Here is a 27,029-nt window from a genome sequence, read left to right as displayed (position 1 = left end):
CATGGATGCATTAATGGAGATTATCTACAGATGTAAATTTTCCCCCAAAAAGATGGCTTTGCATGGCTATTTCAGTCTGCTGGCCCTGTAGCAGCCATCTCAAAATATATTTTGAGTTAAAATATTTTGATTTCCCTTCAATTCTGCTATTTGTCATGTGATGCTTTCCCACGCACAGGTTGCAATGTGTAAACCAAAAATAAAATTCTAAGCCCTTGCAACCAACTGCTGGACCTTCCCCTTGGACAAAGGGCATTCCAAAGTTAATCTAAAAGATTAGTTCAGGCCATGATGGGAAATGGGAGTTAGACTCTTTTATAATGAGTGTCTTATTATAGTGCCTTATTATACTCTCCCTGTTGGAAATCAGGCACAGCTGACCACCATTAACATCAAAACAGAGACCTTAAGACTAAGTCTGATAAAAAAATTTATAATCTTCTCTCTCTGAAGCATGCATCTTGGGGGCTTCATCTGCGTAATAAGAACCTTGGTATTGATAACCCCTTATCTTAACCCAAACACTCCCTTCTATTGATTCTAGGTCTTCAGAAAATCTTTGAATCTTCCTGTGACCTGGAAGTACCATCCCCACCCCATGCCCCAGTTTCCCCATATTTCTGGATTGAACCAATGTACATTTATTGATCGACGTCTTATATCTCCCTAAAATGTATAAATCTAAGCCACAGCTCAACCACCTTGAGCACATATTCTCAGGATCTCCTGGGGCTACGTCACAATCCACTGGTCACTTACGTTTGGCTCAGAATAAATCTCTTCACATATTTTACAGAGTTTGACTCTTGTCGTCAACAAAAGTAAGCCACCTTATATGGATTAATTAAAAAAACACATAATGAGATTTTATGGTTTATAAGGAATGAGTCCCCATACCTCTTAGGAATTTGGGCAAGAGAATAAAAGGTCGGAGATCAGTGCTCGTAACTAATCCCTCTATCCATTCCTAGATATAGATATCTATCTATACGTATAATGTCTCAGGGATGTCTTTATTCCTATTTTAAAGCCATACATAATTTTTAAAAGTTTTCTTTCCTCCTGTCTCTTATGCTCCTGTGAGTGAGATAAATATTAAATGAGAAAAAAACATATTTTCAGATGTTTATAATTTCTGAGAACAAAGTGGACAATATGTCATGAGATAGTAACCTGGATTAGCTTGATAGGGAGAAAGGGTGGTCTCCCTGTTATAAATAAGATGATAAAGAATAACAAAGCTCTCTTGGTTGGCTACCTAAAGAAGGTAAATGAGTATTCTCAGGCTGTGAGCTTATGAACCATTGCAAAGGTACAAAAAAGAGATAGGCATGTTGGACAAATAGTAAAGAAACAGTATGCCTGGATCTTAAACACAGGGTGGTGAGAGGTGGATTATGAAATTCAAAATTAGGCAGAAACAATTTTGTGGAACATTCAGAATATGGATTTTACTTTAAAAATTCTAGCAACAACTCAAAATAATCAGAGGTTAGAAATGTGCAATTTAGTACATGTAGTTAGGGTTGAAAATTGTATTCCTATTTTCCTAAAACGAGAATCACCTTCTCTCACATGCAAGGATATTTTACTTTGGGGAATTTAATTTCAAGTATCAAATCTGAGCAGAAGTATATTTTAAAATTTTTCCAATTTGTATTTCATGGCAATTAATCCTCTACAGTATCCTCAAACTGAGCCTGGAGCTCTTTCTTTGTACATAACTTTTGTGAACACAAATAAATATTTCCAGGAAAGTAGACATGACTAAGGAATGTAAATATCCTCTGGCTACAGAAAATCAATAGTATTGCCTAAAACATGATTTACTGATAATGTGTCAGAGACTATTTTTTGTTTAAGAGAATAGAAATATATTAAATGAGCACTTCCAGAAAGCTCTTGATTGTCCCTTACTTTTATGAGACCTGTTTTTATGATCATTAACCCTGTAATAGAGTATTTCAGATTATTGCCTCTTTAATAAATTGCTCATTGTTCATGATTCTCTAAGAACAGCAGATATTAATTAACAAATGAATGTATTCAGTTACTTTGTTTCCATTTGTGCCTTACTTCATGAGCTGATTTCGGAAAGACTATGATAAATGGTTATCTGTTTCTTTTCCTCATTAGGTTATCTCTAAATTCACTGTCTCCTGGTTTCAAGGATGATTGCAGAAATATGACCATAAAACTGTAGCTTCTCATTATACCTAGAAGCAGTAGGAGTATAGTATTTATAATCTCATTATCTCAATGGATAGTTGTAGCTGTGCATATGCCCTTATTATCTCTACTGGGGCTGGTAATGATATACATAGTCTCATTTTCTGTGCTGTGGAATTGAAGAGTTGCATTTATAATTGAGCGTTCTGCACTGTAAGTAATATAAGGTGGGTGGATAACTGGTTGAAAGTGTGTCTAGTATTTTTTTGACTTTCCATTTTTCATATACATTTGATACTTGTTCCTCAAATATCTACAATTAGAAAATTCTGATAAGAGTAGACAAATAAGAAAATAAAATGAATAAAAATATTTAAGAAAATACGAGTTAAGATATTGACAACCCATCACCCTATGGATGACATTCCACTGACAAACCCCCCCAACTCCACCACCCAAGATTGTCATTCAGGTGAAAAAAAAAAAAAAAAGAAAGAAAGAGAGAAAAAGATAGAGAAGATTAAAAAAATAACATTTTAGTTTTGAACTTTCTTGGGTTTTTTTTGTTTTATTTTGTTTTTCTGTTTTTTTTGAGAAGGAGTCTTGCTTCTTTGCCCAGGCTGGAGTGTAATGGCATGATTTCGGCTCACTGCAAACTCCACCTCCCAAATTCAAGTGATTCTCCTGCCTCAGCCTCCCCAGTAGCTGGGATTACAGGCATGTGCCACCATGGCCGGCTAATTTTTGTATTTTTAGTAGAGACAGGGTTGCACCATGTTGGCCAGGCTGGTCTCAAACTCCTGACCTCAAGTAATTCGCCCGCCTCGGTCTCCCAAAGTTCTGGAATTACAGGCGTGAGCCACCGCACCCGGCCCTTGTTTTCATTTCAATACCCTAGCCATCACTTTTCTTACACAAAGTGTTATGGAAAATACTCTGCTCAAAATGAAACATTGGTTTTGAACACTTTCATAAACATAAGGTTATACAATCTCTTGGCAGTTCTGGGATAGTAAGTTCAGAGAGAGTAACAAAGAAAAATCCACAGTTTTCATGGCTTCTAAACCATGTTTCCAAGTAAAAATCTTCAAAATAAAATCAAAGGTGGGGTAAAATTTTAGCCATCAAAGGCTAAATGCTGATATATGTTTCCAAGTAGTCTGCTAATGTGTTATACAAATAAATCTCTGAAATAACTTCCATTTTTCCACTTTGTATTGAGAAATTTAATAATTATTTAGATTTATGTCTTTAAATAAAGAGGAAGCATCAGAGGCATTTAAACCAGAGCAACTCCATCTTGTATAGAGGCTGGGTAAAATAAATTGGAGACCTACTGGGCTGCATTCCCAGGAGGTTAGACATTCTAAGTCACAGGATGAGATAGGAGGTCGGCAAAATATACAGGTCATCAAGATCTTGCTGATAAAGCAGGTTGCAGTAAAGAAGCCAGCCAAAATCCACCAAAACCAAGATGGTGAGAGGGACCTCTGATCACCCTCACTGCTCTTAATACACTAATGATACTGCATTAGCATGTTAAAAGACACTTCCACCAGCGCTATGACAGTTTACAAATGCCATGGCAACATCAGGAAGTTACCCTATGTGGTCTGAAAAGGAGAAGAACCCTCAGTTCTGGAAATAGCCCATTCCATTCCTGGAAAACTCATGAATAATCCATCTCTTGTTTAGCCTATAAGCAAGAAATAACCATAAAAATGGGCAACCAACAGTCTTAGGGCTGCTCTGCCTATAGAGTAGCCATTCTTTTCTTCCTTCACTTTCTTAATAAACTTGCTTTCACTTTATGAACTCACCCCGAATTATTTCTTGGGCAAGAACCAAGAACCCTCTCCTGGGGTCTGGATCACGACCTGTTTCTGGTAACAGAAGCATACACACAAATGTAGACTACTCCAGTATTACTGGTAGGCTTCCACTCACTAGCCTTGGGAATAATTAAGTCACCTCTCTTTTTAATACTTACATGAAATTGTGGGCCTTCCCCTGCTCATATGAACAGAACATCCAGTTGCTTTCTCTGTGAACTCCTCATCCCATTTTTATTATTATAAAAATCCAAAGCATCTAATCCTCTTTACAAATTCATGGCAAAGACAGAACTGGAGAACAAAGCATTTTTAGTTGCTATTTCTTTTCTCACAGGAGCTTTGCTGTGAAAAATTATTTCAAACAATTCAGTGCATCCCTCCCCACTACTAAGTTTTTGGAATTGTTGGCCTGAGGCTGTACGCAGGTTGTAAAATTTCTGTCTTTAATTTAACCAAGAATGGCTATCTAAATGTTCCCCTAAGTTAAAAGGTCTTTAGTTTACTTTGAAATTGAAATATCACTCACTATTTGACTGGAACGAGGCCAAAAGGAGGTCAAAAATTCAGTCACAAGCAATACAAGACTCAGTCCTACTTCCCTTGTTTTCATCCACTTAACCTACTCACATACAACTGCTTGGGTGTAAAGTTTGGTCCTACTTGATTCCAATTATATCCAAGATAAATTTTCATTTCAAAGCTCCAGGACTTTATTCCTGATCAGCCCACCCATCAGAGAGTTTCTAATAATGTCAAATCTCATTAAGGAAGTTAACTCCAACTCGTTTCTCCCAGTAAGCTCTGTGAAAAGAAAATAAAGGACCCCAAAATCACAAAGCCAAAGGGAAAATTCAAGCTAGGAACTGCGTCAGGTAAACCTGTCTCCCATTTTATTTTTAAATAAGACAGCTGCCAGGTGTGGTGGCTCATGCCTGTAGTCCCAGCACTTTGGGAGGCCAAGGCAGGTGGATCAGGTCAGGAGATCGAGATATCCTGGCCAATATGGTGAAAACCTATCTCTACTAAAAATAGAAAAACTAGCCAGGCGTGGTGGCATGTGCCTGTAGTCCCAGCTACTCAGGAGGCTGAGGCAGGAGAATCACGTGAACCCGGGAGGTGGAGGATGCAGTAAGCCAAGATCACGCCACTGCACTCCAGCCTGGGTGACTAAGCGAGACTCCATCTCAAAAAAAAAAAAAAAAAAAAAGATGGTTACAAAGATTTATATACATATATATACATATATATATATACTACATACCTCCCTCACAATTTGCCCACAAGGAAATTCCTTATGGGCAAAGGACAGACAGAATTCCAAGTCATTCCTCTGTTCACCTGAGACAACTGCATATCTGATTGCTTCCTCTGCCCTATTATTTCACTAAGCCAGACTAAAGCATAAGTGACTATTCCTTTATTCTCCTCTCACATGTAAATTGTGTATTCAGTGAAAGGCTAACTAGAAACTTAAAAGAATGCGACCTTTTGTCTCTTATCTACCTATGACCTGGAAGCCCCCTCCCCACTTCAAGTTGTCCCACCTTTCCTGACCAAACCAATGTACATCTTACATATATTGATTGATGTTTCATGTCTGCATAAAATGTATAAAACCAAGCTGTCCCCAAAGAACCTTGGACACATGTCATCAGGACCTCCTGAGTTTGTGTCACAGGTAACATTGTTTGTGTCCGTAACATTGGAAAATTGTTTGTGTCTGTAACATTGGCAAAATAAACTTTCTAAATTGATTGAGATATCTCAGATACTTTTGGGTTCACAGCTCCTAGGTAGATATTTTTAACTCTTTTTGGAAGATGAGGTAGTATGAAGAGCAGTAACTTCTTTTTATTATTATGTTCATTATTTTTAATTTTAAATTCCAGGGTACATGTGCAGGATGTGCAAGAGCAGTAACTTTTTTTAAATAGACTTTTTAAAAGATAAGTATTAGGTTCACAGCAAAATTGAGCAGAAGGTACAGAGAATCCCTGTATACCACCTGCCCCCTGGCTCATGCATAGCCTCATCAATTATCAGCATCCCCAGTTAGAGTGGTACATTTGTTACAAATGATGAACCCACATTAATACATCATTATCACCCAGAGTCCATAGTTTATATTAGGGTTTACTCTTGGTGTTGTACATTCTATGGGTTTGGACAAATGTATTATATATTGATGCATGTCTACCATATTAGTATATGATACTATACATTAATACTACACCTTAGTATATTAGTAGTTTCACTGACCTGAAATTCTCTGTATTCCATGCATCATCCCTCCCTCCCAGCCCAACTCTGAAAAGAACTGATCTTTTTACTGTCTCCATAGTTTTGCCTTTTCCCAAATGTCATATAATTGCAATCACACAGTATGCAGCCTTTTCACATTGGCTTCTTTCACTTAGTAAAATGCAGTTAAGTTTCTCCATTTTCTGTGCATAGTTTGATAGCTCATTTCTTTTTGCACTGAATAATATTTAATTTCCTGGATGTACCAAAGTTTATTTATCCACTAACCTATGGAGGGGCATCTTGGTTGCTTCCAAGTTTGGGCAACTATGAATAAAGCTTCTATAAACATACCTCTACAGGTTTCTGTGTAGACATAAGTTGTCCACTCCTTTACGTAGATACCAAGGAAAATGATTGTTGGATAGTATGGCATGAGAATGTTTAGTCTTGTAAGAACCATAAACTGTCCTTCAAAGTAGCTGTACCACTTTGCATTCTCATCAGCAGTGAATGAGAGTTCCTGTTGCTTCACATCCTTGCCAACATTTGTTGTAGTGGTGTTCTGTACTTACAACACTTCCGCAATCATTTATGTAGATTTTCCACACATTGCAATTTACATGTTATCTGTGAACACCAACTCAGTATCCTACAGTTTAATTAAATTCTAGCACTAACAATAGGATAAGGGCTCAGTCCCACAGAACCACCTCCAACTTCAGATTCCAATTGCAAGTAGTTGGTCCTGGGTTACCCACATTTCTGTCTGACTTGGTTACTGTTGGGTTCCCTAAAACTTTCTCCTCAAATTTGATAATTTTCTATAACAGCTCATAAAATCCAAGGAAACACTTTACTTGCATTAACTGGTTTATTATAAAGAATATCATAAAGGGTACATACGTACAGTCAGATGAAGAGGTCCATAGGACAAGGTATGATGAAGGGGCATGGAGCTCTCATGCTGTGTCCAGGCGTGGCACTGTCCCAGTACTTCCGTGCAGTCACCAATGCGGAAACTATTTTAACTCATTTGTTTGGGATTTTAATGGATGCTTCATTATATAGGCATAATTGATTAAATTCTTGGCCATTGTCAGTTTAACTCAATGTCCAACTGCTTACCCCTTTCCAGAGGTGGATGGTGCTGAAAGTTTCAACCCTCTTGTCTTGTGGTTGGTTCTTCCCACAACCAGCTCCTAGGCTCCAAGAGTAGACTTACTAGAATAAACTTAGGTATGACTAAAAGGGGCTTATTATATATAAGAAATGATGCCTCTCTTATGCTGTCACTCAGGAAATTATGAGAGTTTTAGAAGCCTGAAGCAGAGAAAAAGTATATATTTTTATTGCGTCCCAATAGTCACATCTCGTTGTTTTATTTTAATTTGCATTTCTTTGATAACATGAGATGTGGAACATCTTTTAAGATGCTTATTTGTCATCTGTATATCTTCTGGTGAAATGTCTGTTAAAGTCTTTGGCTCATTTTGTAATCAGGTTGTTTTACTGTTGAATTTTAATAATTATTTGTATATTTTGAATAACAATCTTTTATCAAATATCTTGTGAATATTTTCTCCTACTCTGTGGCTTGTCTTTACATTCTCTTGACAGAGTCTTTCACAGAGCAGAATTTTGTAATTTAAATGAAGTCCAGTTTTAATTTTTTTTATATATATTGTACTTCGGTATGTTTTGAAAAGTCATCACCAAATACAAACACAAGTTCTAGATTTTTCTTCCAGGAATTTTATGGCTTTGCATATTACATTTAGATTTGTGATCCAGCTTGGGTTAATTTTTGTGAAGGGTCTAAGGTCTGCGTTGAGATTTATTTTCCTTGCATATGGATGTCCAGATGTTCCAGCACCAGTTGTTGAAAAGTCTACCTTGTCTTTATTGTATTGCCTTTGCTTTTTTGTCAAAGATTGGTTAACTATATTCATGTGGATCTATTTCTGGTGTTTCTATTCTGTTTCATTAATCTTTTGGTCTATTCTTTCTCCAATAGCCCACTGATTAGTGTAGCTTTATAGTGAGTCTTCGAGGTGGATAGCATCAGTCCTCTTCCCTTGGTTTTCTTCTTCAATGTTGTGTTAGTCATTCTGTGTCTTTTGCCTTCACATATAAATTTTAGAATTAGTATTCCTAATTCACAAATAACTCACTAGCATTTTGATTAAGATTGCATTGAATCTACAGATCAAACTGATAACTAACATCTTGTCAATACTGAGTCTTCCTGTCTATGAATGAGGAATATCCATTTATTCAGTTCTTCTTTATTTCATCAGAGCCTGTAGTTTTTTTTATTATTATTTTTATTATTTTTTATTTTTTATTATACTTTAAGTTTTAGGGTACATGTGCACATTGTGCAGGTTAGTTACATATGTATACATGTGCCGTGCTGGTGCGCTGCACCCACTAACTCGTCATCTAGCATTAGGTATATCTCCCACTGCTATCCCTCCCCCCTCCCCCCACCCCACCACAGTCCCCAGAGTGTGATATTCCCCTTCCTGTGTCCATGTGATCTCATTGTTCAATTCCCACCACTGAGTGGGAATATGTGGTGTTTGGTTTTTTGTTCTTGCGATAGTTTACTGAGAATGATGATTTCAAATTTCATCCATGTCCCTACAAAGGACGTGAACTCATCATTTTTTATGGCTGCATAGTATTCCATGGTGTATATGTGCCACATTTTCTTAATCCAGTCTATCATTGTTGGACATTTGGGTTGGTTCCAAGTCTTTGCTATTGTGAATAATGCTGCAATAAACATACATGTGCATGTGTCTTTATAGCAGCATGATTTCTAATCCTTTGGGTATATACCCAGTAATGGGATGGCTGGGTCAAATGGTATTTCTAGTTCTAGATCCCTGAGGAATCGCCACACTGACTTCCACAATGGTTGAACTAGTTTACAGTCCCACCAACAGTGTAAAAGTGTTCCTGTTTCTCCACATTCTCTCCAGCACCTGTTGTTTCCTGACTTTTTAATGATTGCCATTCTAACTGGTGTGAGATGGTATCTCATAGTGGTTTTGATTTGCATTTCTCTGATGGCCAGTGATGATGAGCATTTTTTCATGTGTTTTTTGGCTGCATAAATGTCTTCTTTTGAGAAGCGTCTGTTCATGTCCTTCGCCCACTTTTTGATGGGGTTGTTTGTATTTTTCTTGTAAATTTGTTTGAGTTCATTGTAGATTCTGGATATTAGCCCTTTGTCAGATGAGTAGGTTGCGAAAATTTTCTCCCATTTTGTAGGTTGCCTGTTCGCTCTGATGGTAGTTTCTTTTGCTGTGCAGAAGCTCTTTATTTTAATTAGATCCCATTGGTCAATTTTGTCTTTTGTTGCCATTGCTTTTGGTGTTTTGGACATGAAGTCCTTGCCCATGCCTATGTCCTGAATGGTAATGCCTAGGTTTTCTTCTAGGGTTTTTATGGTTTTAGGTCTAACGTTTAAATCTTTAATCCATCTTGAATTGATTTTTGTATAAGGTGTAAGGAAGGGATCCAGTTTCAACTTTCTACATATGGCTAGCCAGTTTTCCCAGCACCATTTATTAAATAGGGAATCCTTTCCCCATTGCTTGTTTTTCTCAGGTTTGTCAAAGATCAGATAGTTGTAGGTATGCGGCGTTATTTCTGAGGGCTCTGTTCTGTTCCATTGATCTATATCTCTGTTTTGGTACCAGTACCATGCTGTTTTGGTTACTGTAGCCTTGTAGTATAGTTTGAAGTCAGGTAGTGTGATGCCTCCAGCTTTGTTCTTTTGGCTTAGGATTGACTTGGCGATGGGGGCTCTTTTTTGGTTCCATATGAACTTTAAAGTAGTTTTTTCCAATTCTGTGAAGAAAGTCATTGGTAGCTTGATGGGGATGGCATTGAATCTGTAAATTGCCTTGGGCAGTATGGCCATTTTCACGATATTGATTTTTCCTACCCATGAGCATGGAATGTTCTTCCATTTGTTTGTATCCTCTTTTATTTCCTTGAGCAGTGGTTTGTAGTTCTCCTTGAAGAGGTCCTTCACATCCCTTGTAAGTTGGATTCCTAGGTATTTTATTCTCTTTGAAGCAATTGTGAATGGGAGTTCACTCATGATTTGGCTCTCTGTTTGTCTGTTGTTGGTGTATAAGAATGCTTGTGATTTTTGTACATTGATGTTGTATCCTGAGACTTTGCTGAAGTTGCTTATCAGCTTAAGGAGATTTTGGGCTGAGACAATGGGGTTTTCTAGATATACAATCATGTTGTCTGCAAACAGGGACAATTTGACTTCCTCTTTTCCTAATTGAATACCCTTTATTTCCTTCTCCTGCCTAATTGCCCTGGCCAGAACTTCCAACACTATGTTGAATAGGAGCGGTGAGAGAGGGCATCCATGTCTTGTGCCAGTTTTCAAAGGGAATGCTTCCAGTTTTTGCCCATTCAGTATGATATTGGCTATGGGTTTGTCATAGATAGCTCTTATCATTTTGAAATACGTCCCATCAATACCTAATTTATTGAGAGTTTTTAGCATGAAGGTTGTTGAATTTTGTCAAAGGCTTTTTCTGCATCTATTGAGATAATCATGTGGTTTTTGTCTTTGGCTCTGTTTATATGCTGGATTACATTTATTGATTTGCGTATATTGAACCAGCCTTGCATCCCAGGGATGAAGCCCACTTGATCATGGTGGATAAGCTTTTTGATGTGCTGCTGGATTTGGTTTGCCAGTATTTTATTGAGGATTTTTGCATCAATGTTCATCAAGGATATTGGTCTAAAATTCTCTTTTTTGGTTGTGTCTCTGCCTGGCTTTGGTATCAGAATGATGCTGGCCTCATAAAATGAGTTAGGGAGGATTCCCTCTTTTTATATTGATTGGAATAGTTTCAGAAGGAATGGTACCAGTTCCTCCTTGTACCTCTGGTAGAATTTGGCTGTGAATCCATCTGGTCCTGGACTCTTTTTGGTTGGTAAACTATTGATTATTGCCACAATTTCAGCTCCTGTTATTGGTCTATTCAGAGATTCAACTTCTTCCTGGTTGAGTCTTGGGAGAGTGTATGTGTCCAGGAATTTATCCATTTCTTCTAGATTTTCTAGTTTATTTGCGTAGAGGTGTTTGTAGTATTCTCTGATGGTAGTTTGTGTTTCTGTGGGATCTGTGGTGATATCCCCTTTATCATTTTTTATTGTGTCTATTTGATTCTTCTCTCTTTTTTTCTTTATTAGTCTTGCTAGCGGTCTATCAATTTTGTTGATCCTTTCAAAAAACCAGCTCCTGGATTCATTGATTTTTTGAATGGTTTTTTGTGTCTCTATTTCCTTCAGTTCTGCTCTGATTTTAGTTATTTCTTGCCTTCTGCTAGCTTTTGAATGTGTTTGCTCTTGCTTTTCTAGTTCTTTTAATTGTGATGTTAGGGTGTCAATTTTGGATCTTTCCTGCTTTCTCTTGTGGGCATTTAGTGCTATAAATTTCCCTCTACACACTGCTTTGAATGCGTCCCAGAGATTCTGGTATGTCGTGTCTTTGTTCTCGTTGGTTTCAAAGAACATCTTTATTTCTGTCTTCATTTCGTTATGTACCCAGTAGTCATTCAGGAGCAGGTTGTTCAGTTTCCATGTAGTTGAGCGGCTTTGAGTGAGATTCTTAATCCTGAGTTCTAGTTTGATTTCACTGTGGTCTGAGAGATAGTTTGTTATAATTTCTGTTCTTTTACATTTGCTGAGGAGAGCTTTACTTCCCAGTATGTGGTCAATTTTGGAATAGGTGTGGTGTGGTGCTGAAAAAAATGTATATTCTGTTGATTTGGGGTGGAGAGTTCTGTAGATGTCTATTAGGTCCGCTTGGTGCAGAGCTGAGTTCTATTCCTGTGTACCCTTGTTGACTTTCTGTCTCGTTGATCTGTCTAATGTTGACAGTGGGGTGTTAAAGTTTCCCATTATTAATGTGTGGGAGTCTAAGTCTCTTTTTAGGTCACTCAGGACTTGCTGTATGAATCTGGGTGCTCCTGTATTGGGTGCATATATATTTAGGATAGTTAGCTCTTCTTGTTGAATTGATCCCTTTACCATTATGTAATGGCCTTCTTTGTCTCTTTTGATCTTTGCTGGTTTAAAGTCTGTTTTATCAGAGACTAGGATTGCAACCCCTGCCTTTTTTTGTTTTCCATTTGCTTGGTAGATCTTCCTCCATCCTTTTATTTTGAGCCTATGTGTGTCTCTGCACGTGAGATGGGTTTCCTGAATACAGCACACTGATGGGTCTTGACTCTTTATCCAATTTTCCAGTCTGTGTCTTTTAATTGGAGCATTTAGTCCATTTACATTTAAAGTTAATATTGTTATGTGTGAATTTGATCCTGTCATTATGATGTTAGCTGGTGATTTTGCTCGTTAGTTGATGCAGTTTCTTCCTAGTCTCTATGGTCTTTACATTTTGGCATGATTTTGCAGCAGCTGGTACCGGTTGTTCCTTTCCATGTTTAGTGCTTCCTTCAGGAGCTCTTTTAGGGCAGGCCTGGTGGTGACAAAATCTCTCAGCATTTGCTTGTCTGTAAAGTATTTAATTTCTCCTTCACTTATGAAGCTTAGTTTGGCTGGATATGAAATTCTGGGTTGAAAATTCTTTTCTTTAAGAATGTTGAATATTGGCCCCCACTGTCTTCTGGCTTGTAGGGTTTCTGCCGAGAGATCCACTGTTAGTCTGATGGGCTTCCCTTTGAGGGTAACCCGACCTTTCTCTCTGGCTGCCCTTAACATTTTTTCCTCCATTTCAACTTTGGTGAATCTGACAATTATGTGTCTTGGAGTTGCTCTTCTCGAGGAGTATCTTTGTGGCGTTCTCTGTATTTCCTGAATCTGAACGTTGGCCTGCCTTGCTAGATTGGGGAAGTTCTCCTGGATAATATCCTGCAGAGTGTTTTCCAACTTGGTTCCATTCTCCCCATCACTTTCAGGTATACCAATCAGACGTAGATTTGGTCTTTTCACATAGTCCCATATTTCTTGGAGGCTTTGCTCATTTCTTTTTATTCTTTTTTCTCTAAACTTCCCTTCTCGCTTCATTTCATTCATTTCATCTTCCATTGCTGATACCCTTTCTTCCAGTTGATCGCATGGGCTCCTGAGGCTTCTGCATTCTTCACGTAGTTCTCGAGCCTTGGTTTTCAGCTCCATCAGCTCCTTTAAGCACTTCTCTGTATTGGTTATTCTAGTTATACATTCTTATAAATGTTTTTCAAAGTTTTCAACTTCTTTGCCTTTGGTTTGAATGTCCTCCCGTAGCTCAGAGTAATTTGATCATCTGAAGCCTTCTTCTCTCAGCTCGTCAAAGTCATTCTCCATCCAGCTTTGTTCCTTTGCTGGTGAGGAACTGCGTTCCTTTGGAGGAGGAGAGGCGCTCTGCTTTTTAGAGTTTCCAGTTTTTCTGTTCTGTTTTTTCCCCATCTTTGTGGTTTTATCTACTTTTGGTCTTTGATGATGGTGATGTACAGATGGGTTTTTGGTGTGGATGTCCTTTCTGTTTGTGAGTTTTCCTTCTAACAGACAGGACCCTCAGCTGCAGGTCTGTTGGAATACCCTGCCATGTGAGGTGTCAGTGTGCCCCTGCTGGGGGGTGCCTCCCAGTTAGGCTGCTCGGGGGTCAGGGGTCAGGGACCCACTTGAGGAGGCAGTCTGCAGGTTCTCAGATCTCCAGCTGCCTGCTGGGAGAACAACTGCTCTCTTCGAAGCTGTCAGACAGGGACATTTAAGTCTGCAGAGGTTACTGCTGTCCTTTTGTTTGTCTGTGCCCTGCCCCCAGAGGTGGAGCCTACAGAGGCAGGCAGGCCTCCTTGAACTGTGGTGGGCTCTACCCAGTTCGAGCTTCCTGGCTGCTTTGTTTACCTAATCAAGCCTGGGCAATGGCGGGCGCCCCTCCCCCAGCCTCGCTGCCGCCTTGCAGTTTGATCTCAGACTGCTGTGCTAGCAATCAGCGAGATTCCGTGGGTGTAGGACCCTCCGAGCCAGGTGTGGGATATAGTCTCGTGGTGCGCCGTTTTTTAAGCCGGTCTGAAAAACGCAATATTCGGGTGGGAGTGACCTGATTTTCCAGGTGTGTCTGTCACCCCTTTCTTTGACTCCCTGACCCCTTGCGCTTCCCAAGTGAGGCAATGCCTCGCCCTGCTTTGGTTCGCGCAGGGTGCGCGCACCCACTGGCCTGCGCCCACTGTCTGGCACTCCCTAGTGAGATGAACCCAGTACCTCAGATGGAAATGCAGAAATCACCGGTCTTCTGCGTCGCTCACGCTGGGAGCTGTAGACCAGAGCTGTTCCTATTCGGCCATCTTGGCTCCTCCCCTGCCTGTAGTTTTTGTCATATAGATCTTGTACAGATTTTGTTAAGTTTATACCTAAGTGTTTCATTTTTGTGGTGGTAATTTAAACAGCATTGTGTTTTTAATTTAAAGTTCCACTTGTGCATTGCTTGTATATAGAAAAGCCATTGAATTATATACATGAACCTTGTGTCCTGCAACATTCCTATAGTTGCTCATTAGTTCTAGGAGTTTCTTTGTCCATCCTTCTAGATTTTCTACATAGATGATCATGTTATCTGAGAACAAAGACAGTTTAATTTCTTCTTTTCAGATATGTACACCTCTTTTTGTCATCTTATTGCATTAGCTAGCTAAGAATTAAAGTAAGATGTGAAAAAGCAGTGGTGAGTGGAGATATCCTTGCCATCTTAGGTGAAAAACGTTGAGTTTCTCACATTCAGTGCCATGTTAGCTGTAGGTTTTTTTGCAGATAATTTTTATCAAGTTCAGGATGGTCACCTTTATTCTAAGTTAACTGAGAGTTTTTATCATAAATGTTGTTATTTTGTCAAATGCTTTTCTTCATTTATTTATATGAGCCTGTGGTTTTTCTTCCTTAGCCTTCTGATGTTAGGGCTTACATTAGTTGGTTTCTGAATGTTGACCCAGCCTTGCATACCTGGTATAAATACCACACAGTAGAGCTGTATTTTCACATATTGTTGAATTTGAGTTGCTAATATTTTGTTTAAGATTTTTGATCTGTGTTCATAAGAGATATTGATCTGTGTTTTTCTTATAACGCCTTTGTCTGGTTTTGATATTAGAATAATTTTGGCCTCATAAAATGAGTTTGGAAGTGTTTTCTCTATTTCTATCTTCTAAAGGAGATTATAGAAATTGGTATAATTTCTTCAGTAAATATTTGGTAGAATTCACCAGTGAACCCATCTAGGCCTGATGCATTTTGTTTTGGAAAAGTATTACTTATAGATTCAATTTTTAAAAAGACATGGACCTTCAAATAGTTTATTTCTTCTTGTGTGAATTTTGGCAGATTTTGTGTCTTTCAAAGCATTTGTCTCATTGACCTAATTATTGAATTTGTGCAGATAGAGATGTTAATAGTGTTCCTTGATTATCCTTTTAATGTCTATGGGATCTATAATAATGTTTCCTATTTTATTTCTGATATTAATGTCTGTCCTATGTCTTTTATTCATAGTTAGCCTGGCTAGAGGTATATCAATTTTATTGATCTTTTCAAAGAAGCAGTTTGTGGTTTTACTGATTTTTTCCTACTGAATTTATGTTTTTAAATTTATTTATTTCTACTCTAATTTTTATCGTTTCCTTTCTTGTGATTACTTTGGATTTAATTTACTCTTATTTTCTATTTTCCTAAGGTAGAATCTTAGATGATTAATTATGGATCTTTCTTCTTTTCTATTATATGCATGAACACCATATTTTTTTCTCTTGACACTGATTTTACTGCATTCCACAAACCTTGATAAGAATTTTTTTCTTTTTTTTAATTAAAAACAATTCAAATTTCTCTCCAGGTTTCTTTTTTGACCTAGAGTGGTAACATTTTTATTAACAGAAAATATTTTGTCCTATCTCTCTCCCAGTTCAGTGGCTGCTTGCAGATCTTAAATGTATGTAACTGAGAGGTGTCATGGAAGTGATCCTTTAGAGACAGAAAAATATCATAAATAACTTTCTAAGAAAAATCAGGCAATCTTTCTAGCTCAGACCATGCTAAGCAAATACTTATTAAATTATCTCTCTAATGGAAAATTAAAAAGTGATAAGGACTCTTTAAAATAATAAATTTCTCCTTGTAATTTATTACAACATTTATAGTGTAGTTTATCATTCATTAATGTGGCAAATGTTTATTGGTTAGTACTAGGTATACCCAGCAGTGAATGAAATAGTCAAAGCGATTTTGAAACTTACTTTATGGTAGAGTATAATAAATAGTAAGCAAAAAATACATAATAAGTAAATTATAAATCATATTAGAAAATCTTACGTGCTTTGAGGGAAAAAACAAACAGAGAAAGATAAGGGAGATCAGAATGTGGTAGGAAAGAGTTGTAACTGAAAATACAATAAAGTAGTTTGAGTAAGCCTTCTTGAAAAGCAAAGACTAGAAGATAGTTAGGGAATTAGCCACATGTCTAGCTAAGGAAAGCAGTAAAGACACGGCACCCAGTATAAAGGTTCTGTATTTTACAACTCTTAAATGCCATCTAAGAAATGTATAAGCTTTCGCTCATGCATAGCAAAAGTGCAGAGCTCTGGACATGGGATGTGAGGATGTCAGTTATCCCCCAAATTTCCAGATCTTTATTTCAGAACTGTACGAAATCATTTTGTTCCAAAAATAGTGCTATGTAAAATGGGCACTATTAATATTTATTAAAGGAATGTTAGTTGTTTTGGTCATATTTTAAGTTATGAATACTTGATCCCAGAAAATTAAAAAAATTGATTAATATCTACAGCTTTAATATAATTAATTTACTTGTAAGAAAATTGTAGTCTCTGTATGTTCATACATAATTCAAATTGTCTTCTCTAATATTAGTTTGTCTCTAGATATTAATCTTATTATAATTTATGAATGTTATCATAAACTTAAAAATTACATGTATTTCAGTGACATATTGTATCACATAAATTTAGTTTCTTCTACCAATATAACAGAATAAAATTCTGCTGTATTTATTAACAACTCTGGTTGATCAGCTGGTGGAAAAATTAACAGCTCTTTGTTAATTAGATTTGATTTCAAGGTAGAATCTATCTATGATTTGATGCTTGGTCACACTACTAACTGACTGAGGACACTTTGCTATGCTACACAAAAACCTACACATGACTCCGAAATATATGTCATTACTCTCTCATGTTTCTGTACTTATACTGGATTTGGAAGAATGAATATATTCTACTGATGTGCATGTTGCTAAACATTACATAAATTATGTAATACTACAGCAACTGGCAATTTCGTTTATTCATTTAATTTTTTTTTTTTTTGCCGGGCGTGGTGGCTCATGCCTGTAATCCCAGCACTTTGGGATGCTGAGGCAGGTGGATCACAAGGTCAAGAGATCCAGACCATCTTGGCCAACATGGTGAAACCTTGTCTCTACTAAAAATACAAAAATTAGCTGGGCATGGTGGCATGTGCCTGTAGTCCCAGCTACTCAGGAGGCTGAGGCAAGAGAATAGCTTGAACCAGGGAGATAGAGGTTGCAGTGAGCCAAGATCACACCACTGCACTTCAGCTTGGTGACAGAGTGAGACTCCCTCTCAAAAAAAATCAATCAATCAATAAAGTGTTTTTGAGATTTTTTTCCCACAATGATACTTAAAGATACATCTTACCCATCTTAGCTGCTACAACACATAATGTCCCAATACATAAAGAAAACAGAGCATTTGTTTTCCTTTGTTCTAAATACATTTATCATACTGAAATATAGGTTTTTCCCCTCATTTTAAATTTTCTTGACATTGCTATGAAAAACTATTTCAGTGTACATTTTTTTATACTTTAAGTTCTGGGATACATGTGCAGAACATGCAGGTTTGTTACATAGGTATACATGTGCCATGATGGTTTGCTGCATCCATCAACCCGTCATCTACAGTAAGTATTTCTCCTAATGCTATCCCTCCCCATGCCCCCCACCCCGGACAAGCTCTGGTGTGTAATGTTCCCCTCCCTGTGTGCATGTGTTCTCCTTGTTCAACTCCCACTTATGAGTGAGAACATGCAGTGTTTGGTTTTCTGTTCCTGTGTTACTTTGATGAGAATGATGGTTTCCAGCTTCATCCATGTCCCTGCAAAGGACATGAACTCATCCTTTTTTATGGCTGCATAGTATTCCATGGTGTATATGTGCCACATTTTCTTTATCCAGTCTATCATCGATGCGCATTTGGGTTGGTTCCAAGTCTTTGCTATTGTGAACAATGCTGCAATAAATATACATGTGCATGTGTCTTTATAGCAGCATGATTTATAATCCTTTGGGTATGTACCCAGTAATGGGATTGCTGGGTCAAATGGTATTTCTGGTTCTAGATCCTTGAGGAACTGCCACACTGTCTTCCACAATAGTTGAACTAATTTACACTTCCACCAACAGTTTAAAAGCATTCCTATTTCTCCAAATCCTCTCCAGTATCCGTTGTTTCCTGACTTTTTGAATGATCACCATTCTAACTGGTGTGAAATGGTATCTCACTGTGGTTTTGATTTGCATTTCTCTAATGACCAGTGATGATGAGCTTTTTGTCATATATTTCTTGACTGTATAAATGTCTTCTTTTGAGAAGTGTCTGTTCATATCCTTTGCCCACTTTTTGGTGGACCCTTAGTTTTCTTCTTGTAAATTGTATAAGTTACTTGTAGATTCTGGATATTTGCCCTTTGTCAGATGGATAGATTGCAAAAATTTTCTCCCATTCTGTAGGTTACCTGTTAACTCTCATGATAGTTTCTTTTGCTGTGCAGAAGCTCTTTAGTTTATTTAGATCCCATTTGTCTATTTTGGCCTTTGTTGCCATTGCTTTTGGTGTTTTAGTCATGAAGTCTTTGCCCATGCCTATGTCCTGAATGGTATTGCCTAGGTTTTCTTCTAGGATTTTTATGGTTTTAGATCTTTTTTTTTTATTATTATACTTTAAGTTTTAGGGTACATGTGCACATTGTGCAGGTTAGTTACATATGTATACACGTGCCATGCTGGTGCGCTGCACCCACTAACTCGTCATCTAGCATTAGGTATATCTCCCAATGCTATCCCTCCCCCCTACCCCCTCCCCACCACAGTCCCCAGAGTGTGATATTCCCCTTCCTGTGTCCATGTGATCTCATTGTTCAATTCCCACCTATGAGTGAGAATATGCGGTGTTTGGTTTTTTGTTCTTGCGATAGTTTACTGAGAATGATGGTTTCCAATTTCATCCATGTCCCTACAAAGGACATGAACTCATCACTTTTTATGGCTGCATAGTATTCCATGGTGTATATGTGCCACATTTTCTTAATCCAGTCTATCATTGTTGGACATTTGGGTTGGTTCCAAGTCTTTGCTATTGTGAATAATGCTGCAATAAACATACATGTGCATGTGTCTTTATAGCAGCATGATTTATAGTCATTTGGGTATATACTCAGTAATGGGATGGCTGGGTCAAATGGTATTTCTAGTTCTAGATCCCTGAGGAATCGCCACACTGACTTCCACAATGGTTGAACTAGTTTACAGTCCCACCAACAGTGTAAAAGTGTTCCTGTTTCTCCACATTCTCTCCAGCACCTGTTGTTTCCTGACTTTTTAATGATTGCCATTCTAACTGGTGTGAGATGATATCTCATAGTGGTTTTGATTTGCATTTCTCTGATGGCCAGTGATGATGAGCATTTTTTCATGTGTTTTTTGGCTGCATAAATGTCTTCTTTTGAGAAGTGTCTGTTCATGTCCTTCGCCCACTTTTTGATGGGGTTGTTTGTTTTTTTCTTGTAAATTTGTTTGAGTTCATTGTGGATTCTGGATATTAGCCCTTTGTCAGATGAGTAGGTTGCGAAAATTTTCTCCCATTTTGTAGGTTGCCTGTTTACTCTGATGGTAGTTTCTTTTGCTGTGCAGAAGCTCTTTAGTTTAATTAGATCCCATTTGTCAATTTTGGCTTTTGTTGCCATTGCTTTTGGTGTTTTGGACATGAAGTCCTTGCCCACACCTATGTCCTGAATGGTAATGCCTAGGTTTTCTTCTAGGGTTTTTATGGTTTTAGGTCTAACGTTTAAATCTTTAATCCATCTTGAATTGATTTTTGTATAAGGTGTAAGGAAGGGATCCAGTTTCAGCTTTCTACATATGGCTAGCCAGTTTTCCCAGCACCATTTATTAAATAGGGAATCCTTTCCCCATTGCTTGTTTTTCTCAGGTTTGTCAAAGATCAGATAGTTGTAGGTATGCGGCGTTATTTCTGAGGGCTCTGTTCTGTTCCATTGATCTATATCTCTGTTTTGGTACCAGTACCATGCTGTTTTGGTTACTGTAGCCTTGTAGTATAGTTTGAAGTCAGGTAGTGTGATGCCTCCAGCTTTGTTCTTTTGGCTTAGGATTGACTTGGCGATGCGGGCTCTTTTTTGGTTCCATATGAACTTTAAAGTAGTTTTTTCCAATTCTGTGAAGAAAGTCATTGGTAGCTTGATGGGGATGGCATTGAATCTGTAAATTACCTTGGGCAGTATGGCCATTTTCACGATATTGATTCTTCCTACCCATGAGCATGGAATGTTCTTCCATTTGTTTGTATCCTCTTTTATTTCCTTGAGCAGTGGTTTGTAGTTCTCCTTGAAGAGGTCCTTCACATCCCTTGTAAGTTGGATTCCTAAGTATTTTATTCTCTTTGAAGCAATTGTGAATGGGAGTTCATTCATGATTTGGCTCTCTGTTTGTCTGTTGTTGGTGTATAGGAATGCTTGTGATTTTTGTACATTGATTTTGTATCCTGAGACTTTGCTGAAGTTGCTTATGAGCTTAAGGAGATTTTGGGCTGAGACAATGGGGTTTTCTAGATAAACAATCATGTCGTCTGCAAACAGGGACAATTTGACTTCATCTGTTCCTAATTGAATACCCTTTATTTCCTTCTCCTGCCTGATTGCCCTGGCCAGAACTTCCAACACTATGTTGAATAGGAGCGGTGAGAGAGGGCATCCCTGTCTTGTGCCAGTTTTCAAAGGGAATGCTTCCAGTTTTTGCCCATTCAGTATGATATTGGCTGTGGGTTTGTCATAGATAGCTCTTATTATTTTGAAATACGTCCCATCAATACCTAATTTATTGAGAGTTTTTAGCATGAAGGGTTGTTGTATTTTGTCAAAGGCTTTTTCTGCATCTATTGAGATAATCATGTGGTTTTTGTCTTTGGCTCTGTTTATATGCTGGATTACAATTACTCTGAGCTACGGGAGGACATTCAAACCAAAGGTTTTAGATCTTATGTTTAAGTCTTTAATCCATCTTGAGTTAATTTTTGTATAAGGTGTAAGGAAGGGGTCCAGTTTCAGTTTTCTGCATATGGCTAGCCAGTTTTCCCAACACCATTTATGGAATAGGGGATCCTTTCTCCATTGCTTGTTTTTGTCAGGTTTGTCGAAGATCAGCTGGTTGTCAATATGTGGTGTTATTTCTGAGGACTCTGTTCTGTTCCATTGGTCTATATATCTGTTTTGGTATCAGTGTCATGCTGTTTTGGTCACTGCAGCCTTGTAGTATAGTTTGAAGTCAGGTAGCGTGATGCCTTCAGCTTTGTTCTTTTTGCTTAAGATTGTCTCAGCTATATATGCTCTTTTTTGCTTCCATATGAAATTTAAATTAGCTTTACTCTAATTCTGTGAAGAAAGTCAATGTTAGGTTGATGGGGACAGCATTGAATCTATAAATTACTTTGGGCAGTATGGCCATTTTCACGATATTGATTATTTCTATCCATGAGCATGGAATATTTTTCCATGTGTTTGTGTCCTCTCTTATTTCCTTGAGCAGTGGTTTGTAGTTCTCCTTGAAGAGGTCCTTCACATTCCTTGTAAGTTGTATTCTTTGATATCTTATTCTCTTTGTAGTAATTGTGGATGTGAGTTCACTCATGATTTGGCTCTCTGTCTGTTATTGGTGTATATAATGCTTGTGATTTTTGCAGATTGATTTTTTTATCTTGAGACTTTGCTGAAGTTGCTTATCAGCTTAAGGAGATTTGGGGCTGAGACAATGAGGCCTTCTGAATATACAATCATGTCAACTGCAAACAGAGACAATTTTACTTCCTTTTTTCCTGTTTGAATACCCTTTATTTCTTTCTCTTGCCTGATTGCCCTGGCCAGAACTTCCAATACTATTTAGTGTACATTCTTTTAAGTGTGAAGTTTTCTCTAAGATAAATATAGCTTTATATATGAAGGGTTTTCTAGAATGTATATCTAGGAGTACACTTTCTGGGCTTTGTGTACACACATTTACAACATTATTAGGTATTTTGTCAATTGCCCCCTCAAGTCGTTGCCTCAATTTACACTCCAACCACTCATAAAATTACCTGTTCCCTCATATCCTCATGAACACTTGGTGACATTGCTTTAATAGGTGTGACTCAGCTTGATATACTGTTGTTTAATTTGTTCTCTCATTAGTACTAAAGTTAAATATTCTCACAGTTATTTGCCTTTTGGATTTATTTCTCTGTAAATCATTTTATATTATTTGCTAATTTTGTGTCGGTTGTCTTTTACTTCTTTGTGAGGTCTTCACTGTATTCTGAATATTAACCCTTTGCTTACTTTGAATATGTTACCCTAATATCTTATGCCTTGAATTGATTGTGATGATAAATTTGCTGTCATTCTTGTTTATGTTCCCTTCTTATATGTCTTTTTTGCTCTAGCTGGTTGTTTGTTTGTTTGTTTTGTTATTTGACAGCAAGCTCATCCTTAAGCTCTAAGTGATTTTAGTTCTCTTTTTATTACCTCTTCTCAGCTACTTGTTTAGTTTGTGGAATTTCACAAATAACAGTAAAACTATAGGCCTTTTGTAGCAACCCTGCATTAAATCAAGGCTATTTTCCTTATTTAGATAGTGTTTTTAGATGGCTTTTGTATTTATATTCACAAGTGGGATTGAGATTCATTATTCTTTTCTCCACTTTTTCTTACTTAATTTCTCTATTAACTCTATTCTAGGCATATCAAATGAGGAGACACTGTATAGATTAGATTATTTTCATGGAATAAGAGACAAAACAGTTGTGCCTGAAGTAACTTTAGTACAGATTTTAAATACTTTACTGGCTGTAGGTCTACTGTAAGTGTTTATTACTCTTTAAAAAATCATATTTTTTCCCTAAAATTATCTAGTCAAATTTTTCTAATTATATTTTCATAAACATTTTCATATTTTAATCCCTTTTGTAGTTACCTTTTATTTCTAATATTATGTTTTCCTTGATTTTATTTGAAAAAATTTATTCCTTAACAAAGATTTTTAAACAGCTGCAGAAAGTAATAAAATATTTCTTTGTTTTTTATTTCATGTAATATACTCATATCAATTATTCCCTTTCTTCTGCTTGTTTATGTTCTTTGTTCATTTAGGAAGTATTTATATGGGGATGTTTAGATTATTGAATTGCGATTTTTATTCCTTTTAATATATACTGAAAGCTATAAGCTTTAGCATTAAATATTGCTTTATTCATCACATACTATTTAATATATAATGTTTCCTTTATTTTTTAACATTAAATATATTGCTAGTTTCTGACTTAATTATTTCTTTAACATATCATTATTTTGCAGCCTACTTTCTTTTTCTAAATTTATGATATAATTGCATTTAGGTTTCATTTATGTTATTGATTTAATATTTTGTTACATTGTAAACTTTGCTTATTATGAATGGAATTAATGGTATTTCATTATATTTTTAGTATCCATTGAGATTCCTCGATTACAATATATTTATGATTCTTAAATGCTTGAACATGTATTTTTAATACATGGAAACAGGATACTGTATATGTGTACTATGTACAATTTTTTAAATATATTTGTCAAATATTCTACACTTTTTCTAATATTATATCTGTTTAAATGATCTGTAACAAATATATAAACATATACATATTAAAATTTTTTACAAATGTTTTATTTTGATTCTCCAATTTTTTCCATATATTTTGAAGATATATTATTATCAAATATTCAATTTATTGCATATTCCTATTGAATTTGCTATTTTATTATTATGAAGTCACTTTCTGCTTTTATTATATAGTGCTAAATAGAAAACATATCATCTCTAAAACTTAGCAGCATAAAACAACAATAATTATTTGGCTTGCCAACATGCAGTTTTGAAATATCTATATGGGAGAGACTTGTTTCTATCCCAGGCATCCTCAACTGAGGCTCAGTTGAAAACTGATGGATTTGCTTTTATGATGGCTCACTCACACGGGCAGCAGTCAGTAGGGTGGTCATCAGGCTGAGGGCTAAACGACTTGATTGCTCTTCATGTGAAACTTCCCTTTGGCTTTGATTTCCTCACAGCATGGTGACTGGATTCCAAGGGAAACTGTATCAAGAAAAAGAGCACCAAACAAAAGTCATGTCACCTTTCCTGACCAGTGATGCAGCTTCCATTCTACCACATTCCATTCATCAAGGTAGGCACAAAGCTCTGCTGAGATTCAGTGGGCAGGAAAATAACCCTCATTGTCATTGCCTAGGGCCTTAGCAAAGTTCTAAAAGAACATTTAAGAAGACAGACATTCTTGCAGCCATTTTTGGAAAATACAATCCACTACACATTCTTCATAGTAATGTAAGCTTAGTTTTTGTTTTATTTTGCCCTTATATCTAGATTGATATTCATATTAATTTACCCATATAAGTATTCATCATGTTCTGGTTTGCCTAACATATCATTTTTAAGCCCCTTAACTGCCAACTATTTTGAAAAATCAAATCTGAGATATCTATCACATACAAGTGTAATCCAATTACAGTTTCCAATAATTTCCCGTATATAAGCAACATAGGAAATTTTAAGTGTAGTTCTAGCCCACTGCAATAAAGCAAATATCATAATAAAATGAGTCACACAAATTTTTTGGCTTCCCAGTACATAAAAAAGTTATGTTTACACTATAGTGTAGTCTATCTTGTGCAATAATATGTTTTCAAAACTATATGTATTAGTATGTTTTCATGCTGCTGATAAAGACATACCTGAGACCGGGCAATTTATAAAGAAAAATTGACTCACAGTTCCACATAGCTGGGGAGGCCTCACAATCATGGTGGAAGGCAAAAAGCACATCTTACATTGCGGCAGACAAGAGAGAATTTATGCAGAGAATCTCCCCCTTGTAAAACCATCAGATCTCATGAGACTTATTCACTATCATGAGAACAGCACGGGAAAGACTTGCCCCCATGATTCAATTACCTCCCACCAGGTCCCTCCCACAAAACACAGGAATTGTGGGAGCTACAGTTCAAGATGAGATTTGGGTGGGGACATAGCTAATTCATATCACCATGTATATATACCTTGATCAAAAAATACTGTATTGCTAAATAAAAGTGCTCACAATTATCTAAGCCTTCACCAAGTCATAGTAGTTTTGCTGATGAAGGGTCTTGTCTTGATATTGATGGCTGTTGACTTAAGAGGCTAGTGGTTGCTGAAGGTTAAGCAGGTTTTGCAATTGTTTCAAATAAGACAATGATGAAGTTTGACACATTAATTGATTATTCCTTTCACAAAAGATTTTTCTGTTGCATGCCAAGCTGCTTGAGAGCATTTTCCCCATAGTAAAACTTCTTTCAAAATTGGAGTCCATCTTCTCAAACCTTGCTGCTGCTTTATCAAATTGATGGAATTTAGTTGATAAATCCTTTGTTGTTATTTCAACAATGTTTACAGCATGCAAATCTGGAATAGATTCCATCTCAAGAAACCACTTTCTTTTCTCATCCAAAAGAGGCAAATCCTCATCCATTCAAGTTATATCATGAGATGGCAAATCCTCATCCATTCAAGTTATATCATGAGATTTCAGCAATTCAATCACATCTTCAGGTTTTACTTCTAATTCTTGTTCTCTTGCTATTTCTACCAAATCTATAGTGAGAAGTTCTGAACCCCTCAAAGTTGCTTATGAGAGTTGGACTCAACTCCTTTCGAACTCCTGTTAATATTGATATTTTAACTTTTCCCCTTGAATCAAAAATGTTCTTAATGGCATATAGAAAGGTGAATCTTTTCTAGAAAATTTTCAGTTGAATATGACTTTGCCCATATTCATCAGAGGAATTACTATCTATGGCAGCTATAGCCTTATGAAATGTATTTCTAAAATAATAAGCCTCGAAAGTCAAAATTACTTCTTGATCCATGGGCTGCAGAATGGATGTTGCATTAGCAGGAATAAAAACATTTATCTTCTTGGATATCTTCATCCAAGCTCTTGCATGGTGAGGTACATTGTCAATGAACCACATTATTTTGAAAATAATCTGTTTTCTCAGCAGTAGGTCTCAACAGTGAGATTAAACTATTCAGTAAACCATACTGTAAAGAGATGTGCTGTCCTTCGGGCTTTGTTGTTTCACTTATAGAACACAGACACAGTAGATGTTCTATAATTCTTAAGGACCTTAGAATTTTCAGAACGGTTAATGAGCATTGGCTTCAACTTAAAATCACTAGTTCAAATAGCTCCTAAAAAGAGAGATAGCCTGTCCTTTGAAGTTTTGAAGCAAGGATTCAAAAGATTTGAAGAGGATTGGTTTCTCTCTCTAGTTATGAAAATTCTAGATGGCATCTTCTTCCAAGGCTGTTTTGTCTACCTTGGTAATCTGCTATTTAGTGTAGCC

The 27,029-nt window shown here is 36.8% G+C and overlaps 1 long non-coding RNA gene across 1 annotated transcript in view; it reads right to left on the bottom strand.

Annotated features, from left to right (window-relative positions):
* Nucleotides 1-27,029, bottom strand: part of LOC134728890 (uncharacterized) — a 70,964-nt gene that overhangs the window by 18,845 nt on the left and 25,090 nt on the right. Inside the window, exon 2 of the long non-coding RNA XR_010109749.1 lies at nucleotides 24,600-24,720. This is a non-coding gene — a long non-coding RNA (uncharacterized LOC134728890). The remainder of the gene's footprint in view (nucleotides 1-24,599; nucleotides 24,721-27,029) is intronic.

Source organism: Pan paniscus, chromosome 15 (assembly GCF_029289425.2).
Source record: "Pan paniscus chromosome 15, NHGRI_mPanPan1-v2.0_pri, whole genome shotgun sequence".
NCBI lineage: Eukaryota > Metazoa > Chordata > Mammalia > Primates > Hominidae > Pan > Pan paniscus.
This window is presented reverse-complemented; position numbering and strand designations above follow the sequence as displayed.